The following is a 9,512-nucleotide window of genomic DNA, read 5'->3' on the forward strand; positions in this document are numbered from 1 at the left end:
CGGTATGGTTGTTTGTTGTGTTTTTTTCACTGCTGGTGATCACGTAGTAATATAAATATCATGTATAATAGTTAGTAACTACAGTTGTTTTTAATACAACCTGATGACTAACAGTCTTTAGGCTTAGAAACATGTTCATTTTAAATAATACTAAATATCATAAACTACGGAAACAAAATCATATTTTCTTATATACCAGGAACACTGTTCTATTCAAATAAATTATTCGTATGTTAATTAAATTTACGACAATTAGCAATGAAATATATTATTCTGTCACATCGGTGTGGCCCGGCATGGCCGAGCGTGTTAAGGCGTGCGACTCGTAATCTGAGGGTCGCGGGTTCGCATCCTCGTCGCGCCAAACATGCTTGCCCTTTCAGCCGTGGGGGCGTTATAATGTGACGGTCAATCCCACTATTCGTTGGTAAAAGAGTAGCCCAAGAGTTGGCGGTGGGTGGTAATGACTAGCTGCCTTCCCTCTAGTCTCACACTGATAAATTAGGGACGGCTAGCATAGATAACCCTCGAATAGCTTTGTGCGAATTTCAAAAAACAAAACAACACTTCAGTGTACAAACCCTCTTAATAAGTCACAACTGGCTTTAAAGATGTGCTGTTTACCAAGACGTCTTTGCATTAATTGAGAATAAGATATTGAATGTAGCTGAAAATATGGCTTTGTTGTATATATATCTGTGAAAAAAATAATCAGTAGAACGTGATTACGTGATACTTAAAGACAGATTTTTTTAAACAAAAGTTGGAGTTCAATTAAATTTAAGGACAATAGCTTTCCTTGCTGTACCATTGTACATCATAGCGTAGCGATTATTGTACCACACGAAACGCAATGTGTGTGTTTTCTTACAGCAAACCCACATCGGCCTATCTGCTGAGTCTGCCAAAGGGAATAGAACTCCTAATTTTAGCGTTGTAAATCCGTAGACTTACCGCTGTACTAGCGAGGGGCGAACGAAACTCAAGCAGCCAACTGTGGCTTTGCTCCAAAACAAACAAACTGTAGTATGAAAGTTCATTAAAATCATCAGGATAAATCGTTTTTAAGGAAATGATACGTCTACATTGTATTTTATGTTATAATTTTTGCTAAATAAATATATTTTTGCAATGGAAACTAACTTTTTAAAAGGTTTTCCCGACAGATCCTCACTAATGTTAGCGTATACCTTCAGACCTCCGTACTTTCACACTAACCACTATGAAATCTGGTTACGTTAGCGCTGTGTGTGTATTAATGTATTCCTCTATTTTGTTTTGAGTTTCGTGCAAAGCTACACGAGGACTATCTGCGCTAGCCATCTCTAATTTAGCACTCTAAGACGAGATGGAAGGCAGCTAGTCATCCCCACCCACCGCCAACTCTTGGGCTACTCTTTTACCAGCGAATAGTGAGATTGAACTTCATTTATAACGCCTCCACGGCTGAAAGAAACGAGATTTATGGTGTGACTTGGAGTCAACCCCGCGAATTAGAAACTGACCGCCTTAGCCACCTGGCCATGCAGGACCCTGAGGCCAAGTGTCGAAGTTTCGTAACCTTTTTATTATATATACACTGCTGGCCAAAATCTTAAGGCCAATTAACATAAAGAAAACATATGCATTTTGCATCGTTAGACACGTTAGTGTCTTGCCTTATTTGAATAGAGCTTCGAAAGATGAAAATAAAAAAGAGAAAATAAAAGTAAAAAGCATTTAATAGGGAAAATGTGAACCCTATAAAATTAGCCTAAATACTAGCTGGTCAAAAGTTTAAGACCATACCAAAAGAAGTCCTAAACAGGGTAGGAAATGCCCAAAAAGAGGTCTCAGTCGTAAATGGCACGGCGAATAACTGCAAACATTCGCTTTGGCATGGTCGATATAAGCGTTTGCAAAAGACATGCTGGAATGTTATTCCAAATGGTGAAGATGGCTTCACAAAGATCATGCTCTGTTTCGAACTGACGCCCATTTAACCATTTAAGTTTAACCGAGCTGTTTCGTGGCGTGGAAAGAGGCGTGGCCTTTAAGGACGTTTACAGATTTTAAAGCCTTTCTCTCGTAGATGCCGTCTTATTGTTCTTGAGCTGCATTCTGCGTTTGTAAGGACTTTAATCTGGTTCGACGATCGGCTGGTGTCTTGCCGGACAACCCGTCGAATCCTTCTGCACAACGCCGACAAAATTTTCTTGGGCCGATCACTCGAAATTCTCGTTCCAAATCCCTCAGGGTCTTTTAAGAAATTTGCAACAGCAGTTTTATTACGCCCAATATCACCAGCTTTTGCAGCTCGACAACTCTGCCACGCTCAAACTCTGTCAACTTTGCCATGTATTTATCTAATGTAACACAGGAGATGTTAGTGGGAGATGTTGACAACGCTAATGCTTGAACACAAATGACTAAATTTCGTTACGTGTTCACCGATTAACGCTTCGTTTCAGTATGGTCTTAAACTTTTCACCAACTAATATTTGGGCTAATTTCATAGTGTTCACATTTTCCCTATTAAATCATAAAAAAGGTTTTTATTTTTGTTTTCCCTTCTTCTTATTTTCATCTTTCAAAGCTCTACTCAAATAAGTAGTTGTGTCTAACAACGCAAAATGCATATTTTTTTTATGTTCATTGGCCTTAAGATTTTGGCCAGCAGTATATATACATATTGAAATAATGCTACAATTGTCATTTTTGTTTGTTTGTTTTTGAATACTGCGCAAAACTACACGAGATCTTTCTGCGCTAGCCATCTCTAATTTTTGCAGTGTAAGACTAGAGGAAAGGAAGCTAGTCACCACCACCCACCGCCAACTCTTGGGCTACTCTTACACCGACGAATAGAGAGATTGACCGCACATTATAACGTCTCACTACTGAAAGAGCAAACATGTTTGGTTGGTTTGACAGGGATTCGAACCCGCGACCGTCAGATTGCGAATCAATTGTCCTAACCACCTGGCCATGCTGGGCCTTATTGCTTTATATTAACTAAAATGTTTTTTCTTTGTTATATTATTCACAAAATTTAAAGGAGAAAAGAGGTAAGATTTGTTTTAATTTTTATTGCATTAGTGGGGTTCAAGAATAAAAATCACTTCTAGACATCCATGGGTGTTGCAGGCCTCAGACTGCTTCATTTAAGGTTTCATCAGTTTATAACATTAGTAAATGTAAAATATTAATAAACTGATAAAAAACACCAACGCCTGCAGACACTAGCAGTCCATAAACTCATCAATAAAAAGGTTTGTGAGAATGACACTACTGATAATGTAAATCGCTGTATCTAAACATTACAAACATCATTCCTTGCAATCAAGGTCGACAAAACGCAGAACAAATTTGGAGAAACGTGGATGAAGAACAGGGTATTTGATCTTAGCAAATATGTTGTCTCGCTCTTGAAAAGTAATTATCCAAAACAAACCTACTTATAAACGCATTGCAACATTTTTTTTTTTCAAACATGGCATTCGGTTCCTTTCAGCGAAGGCCCGGCATGGCCAGGTGAGTTAAGGCGTTCGACTCAAAATCTGAGGGTCACCAGTTCGAATCCCCGTCGCACCAAACACACTCGCCCTTTCAGCCGTGGGGGCGTTATAATGTTATGGTCAATCCCACTATTCGTTGGTAAAAGAGTTGGCGGTGGGTAATGGTGACAAGCTGCCTTCCCTCTAGTCTTACACTGCAAAATTAGGGACGGCTGGCGCAGATAGCCCTTGTGTAGCTTTGCGCGAAATTCAAAAACAAACGAACAATCCTTTCAGCGAAGAATGATGAAAAGGGTTTATTTCAAAATAATATTATTTCAAGACAAAATTAAAGTAAAACGCTAATAATTTTTCTATATTTAAGCAAATTATAAAGAAAGACCGTCAACATTAGCAACCAAAACCCAGTTTCAGAGTTAATAGTCAAGGTAGTATCTGAAGAAAAAATCGGTTTCTTTGTACTAGTTTCAGGTGAATAGTTTCAACAGAAACTAAATGGCGGACTTTTACATGTTTTTTTAAAGAGACTTCTGTTGTATACAAAAAACGGTTTTTTATATGTAAATAAAATTGTTATCAACAGTTATTGTATAACAGTTAACTGATATAAGAGTAGACTCACACATCCTATCTATCTCACACACTTGTTCTAATAATTATAGTACTTTCTCTCACATTTGGTCCAATAAAATACTACCTTCCACATTTGGTCTAATAATAATAATTAATGTACTATCTTACACATTTGGCCTAATGATTAAAGTACTACCTTCTACATTTAGTCTAACGATAATAATTAAAGTAGTATTTCCCACATTTGTTCTAATAATTAGAGCACCACCTGTCACATTTGGTCTAATAATTAGAGTACTACCTGCTACATCTGGTCTAATAATTAAAGTACTAGCTCCAACATTTGTTCTAACAATTAGAGTACTACCTGTCACATTTGGTCTAATAGAGTATTTTCTCCCATATCTGTTCTAATAATTCGAGTACTACCTTCCAGATTCGGTCTAATAATTAGATGTAGGTTCTGGATATAGGACCACATGTAACAATTTTGGACGATTCCATGAGCTGTAACTCCTGTCCAGTAACTTTGTAGAAACAATTCAAGAATTATAGAAAAATCAAATGTCACAGAAGTGCACTCAGTAACCTAGAGCTACCGAGAAGACAGACAATGATGACCACTGTACAAAGAAGTTGCCTCAGTGTACTCGAAACGCTGGAAACTATACACACTACACGATCTCGCATCTCCCCAGAATTTAGTTAACTGAATCATTAAAAACTATAGACCCCGTTATTTCACCAGATCTTAGTTAACCGAATTATTAAGAAACAACATAACCTTTTATCTCACATGATCTAAGTTAACTGAATTACCACATAAGATTTCACATTTCACAAAATCGCAGTTAACTGAGTCATAAAAAACTATAAGTTCTCTTACTTCGTAAGTTCAAAGTTAGGCATAACATTACGACTTCAAAATCTCGTTTCTCACAACTTAATGGCAACACTAAATTATTTCATTTTTCCTTAAAGAAATATTAGGTAAATGAAACAAATATCTCCGAAGCTGAATTAAATTTGATTAGAAAGACATGGATGGTTTTGAGTGGTACACTTTTTCTATCTTCGTTACATACTGGTTGATAATTGTCATGCCCATAAGTGTTGATTAAACATTTATCTTCAAATGATTAATACTTTACATATTCCGTCAACATTTGTGAAATTACAAGTGCTTATACAAAGATTCTTTTATCTGTCACTATACATTTCAACAAGAAAAGTTTTAGCTAAAATAGTATTTGAATTCAAACAACGGCAGGTCATTTTGACAATGCTTTATTTATTTATCCTGTAAAAAAAATAAAATGTCCACAACACATACAACGTTGCTAAGACAACCACAACATCCATTATCGAGTTTTTCTTTAAAAATAGGGAATGCTAAGGACAAGTTGTAACATGAAACACCAATAAATAAATACAGTAAATCTATTTACTGATTGTATTATACGTTAAGTACAAGTTAGTATGTAACGTACGACCTACAGTTACCAGGGTGCTCACCATTTCGCAGGTTTAAAACTTCCAATGCCGACAGGAATTGTAATATTTGTAATATTACGCGCAAGTAAGAAGATATGATGTTCGGTATGTAGTTAGCAGACGCGTTCATCATTTTACTGGTAAAACACCGAAATTCTGTTGCCGGAAAGAGTTGTAATTTCCGTAACGAAAAACGCAAATTTCCTTTTTCTCTCAGTAACGTATTTCTCTGTAGACAAAACCTCTCGTTCAAAGATTCCACTTCATTCAGTGCATTCATTCTCCTTGATATCATTTGCGAAAACGGAATTTCAGTAAAAAGCTTCCTCTTCCATCTTAATGTTTAGACACGTTAAAATTATTACGACTCGCAATTTCAAATTGCAAAACTAGCTGTTATATTTGTTTGTTTTTTTAACGTATGATTAGGCTTACCGATTAACTCCTTAGAAATCAATAACGGCAGCACACACAACACGTCGCCCCCTAGTGGCACAGCGGTTTGTCTGCAGACTCACACTGCTAAAAACTGGGTTTCGATACCCGTGGTGAGTAGAACACTGACAGCCCATTGTGTAGCTTTGTGCTTAATTCTAAACAAACAAACACAACACCTCAAACGAATCGCGCATCTACAAACACTTTCATGTACTAAAACAAATTAAGAACACATATAATTAATCGAGATGAATTACACCCTTAAACGCATGCGCCACCACAAATAAATAACACGCACACATACTTTGTTATAGAATACTTTAGATGTGCACACGTACAAACATACTTCTGTGCATTTGGAGACACTTGCACATAACACACCCGAAGTTTCAAATAAACACAAAATTAATCGTGCGCACGTGAATAGGATACTTCAAACAACGCCGATCATAAACCAGTAGAAAGTTACCTAATATACCCTTTTTATAAATACCCATACAGTCCTCAACTAAACACTCGTCAATATAATATCCCTAAAAAATTCAACATATCCATACAAATGTTACTTGCGCGTAATATTACTAAGATTACAATTCCTGTCGCCACTGCAAGTTTTAAGCCTGAGGAATGGTGAGCACCCTGCTAACTGTAGGTCGTACATTACATTTCAACTTGTATTTACATATAATACAATCAGTAAATAGATTTACTGATGTTTTATGTTATAACTTATAATCTGTGATGACGAGAAAACCCACTTGTAGGGAAAAATATTTGTCTAAAAACGGCTGGTATGGGTTGAGAAAATTTTTATGTAGAGGAGCGAACAACGTTACGACCTTCTTCGGTCATCATCAGGTTCACAAAGAAAGAAAGGTAATTGACCGATAGCTGACCAAATATTTGAAGGCGGTTGTGTAATTGAGTGTAGGAATGTGAAGGGCATGCTTATATGTTGGATATATTTATTAATATAGGTATAAAGGTGTTCCTTTGTGTTGATTTATTTGGGGCTTCAGTTGTTGTATAAGTAAGGCTTCTTTAATTTTGCGTTTGTTCATGTTTGTTTCTTTATTTAGTATTTGAGTGTTTTCTATAGTTATGTTGTGTTTATTTGATTTGCAGTGTTCGAAAACGTGTGAAGGTGACTTCTTGTGATCTTTGAATCTAGTTTCCATTTTACTACTTGTTTCTCCAATATAGAAGTCGTGGCAATTAGCACATTGCATTTTATAAATAATGTTGGTGTGCTGTTTATCAGTGTACTTTTTACATAGTATAGACCTTAGTTTTGTGCCTGGTTTTTTGAATAAATTTGGTATTAACTGGAATGCCATATTTTGTTACTAGCTTTTGCCAAATGTTGGTTATTTTTCTGCTAATTTCGGGAGTATATGGTATGCAGCAGTATATGGTTTCTTGATCTTTTAAATCGTGGGGTATATTTACTTTTGTTAGTTCATTTTGCTTTTTGTCTAAATGTGTGCGTAAAATCACGAAACCATATATTTTCAGCATCTACCGACGCCCTCTACATTCCTACACTCAATTATAAATTATATATGTTATAACTTGTCCTTGTCATTCCCTATATTTTAAGAAAAACTCGATAATCGATGTTGTGGTTGTCTTACACAAACTCCTACCTTTAATTTTTTAAATTAATGAATAATGAATACACACCCAATCAAAAACTAGTTTCATTCATACGCATTTACATTCCTCTCAAAAATCTCACACAAACACAGGCTTACCTAAAGTCCTTTAATTAGTCGCACATTTATTCACATATAGTCCTCCAAGAAGTGACTCAGATATACCCGCATGCTCTCTCTCTCAAATAGATCACTACCACGCAACTCCAAATGCAATTTAAATGAATCTTCCATACCCGCGTGCAACCGATACGGCGGTTTAATCAGTTTAAGTACACACAAAAGAAAATAGTTCTTAAAAAAAAGTAGTAAATTACGCACGTGCACATAAAATGTCTTCTGCACACACACATTCTTAGAAAACCAAAAACGCTCACACCTACTTACAACACTTCAACTCACATACAAACTCATATGCTCGCATACAGTGTTTTGAATAAATCACTCACATGGCATGTAAGGCAAGCAAAGACAGTGTACATACACTACTAACCTGCATAACATTCTTTAAAAAAACAAAAAAAATGTAAAACATACAATTCTTGGAGCTTATTCAACGATAAAACGTAACAAAACGTTTTATTTACAAGAATCCAATCATAAAAATGCTATCATTTTCTCAAACAATTAAATAATGGATATTTTAATTATGTTACATCATCTGCAAATTTCTATAATGAATGTTTTATGGATCTTGGTTTGCTTTGGTTCGAATTTCGCGCAAAGCAACTCGAGGGCTATCTGCGCTAGCCGTCCCTAATTTAGCAGTATAAGACTAGATGGAAGGCAGCTAGTCATCACCACCCATCGCCAACTCTTGAGCTACTCTTTTACCAACGAATAGTGGGATTGACCACCACATTATAACGCCTCCACGGCTAAAAGAGTGAGCATCTTTGATGTGACGGGGATTCGAACCCGCGACCCTCGGATTACGAGTGAAGTGCCTTAACCATGTGGCCATGCCAGGCCTTTATAGATTCAAGAGTAGAATATAAATTTTGCATAAATAGGTTTAATAATACATTACAACAATTGCTTTCACTCAATACAATTCGTCTCACTGAATCGCATTTTAACTAAACTTTAGCTAAAAAAAAATTCTGAGCCAATAAAACTTTAACTGACACGAAACTGATCGAGCAAAGAATAAAGCAAAAAAAAATTATTTTGAGGACAAAATCGTGATTAAAATATGTAAACTACTTACTCTGGAGGAACGAATTTTCAGAATAATACAAGTGGTTACACTGTAGAGTATTTTAAAACCACTTTAAACTTCACATTAGCATTGCTTTTATTTACCTTTTTCCTTGATTTTTAAAACAATACAGACAAATGATATGAATAAAATTCATGCGAGCGTGCATGATATTGTGAAAATAAATGAAAACTCGAGAATATATTACAACCCCAGCAATTCCATTAAGGCATGGGTTTAAAACTCTTACTGAAACATCTACAGTGTCCGTGTTTTAAAAGGTATTTGAACTTTTTTTTTTAATAAAAGGTTATCTTAGGACATGAAAAGTTGCTTCTCTTATATGCAATTGTAAAAACGAGAAACTGCCCATAAAAACTGCAAGATACAAAATGTCAAACCGTAACTTTGCATGTACCCAACGAACCTCCACACCGATTTTGGTAAAGATACATCCACCCTACGAAGTAGTAACATGGACATGCAACAGACAATACTGTTACATTTATATAGACAACAGACACTATTGTTGTACCCCGCTAGTACAGCGGTAAATCTACGGATTTACAACGCTAAAATCAGGGGTTCGACTCCCTAGGTGGGCTAAGTAGATAGCCCCATATGGCTTCGCTATAAGAAAAACACACACCCACC

The sequence above is a fragment of the Tachypleus tridentatus genome, chromosome 2, assembly GCF_004210375.1.
Source record: "Tachypleus tridentatus isolate NWPU-2018 chromosome 2, ASM421037v1, whole genome shotgun sequence".
Lineage (NCBI taxonomy): Eukaryota > Metazoa > Arthropoda > Merostomata > Xiphosura > Limulidae > Tachypleus > Tachypleus tridentatus.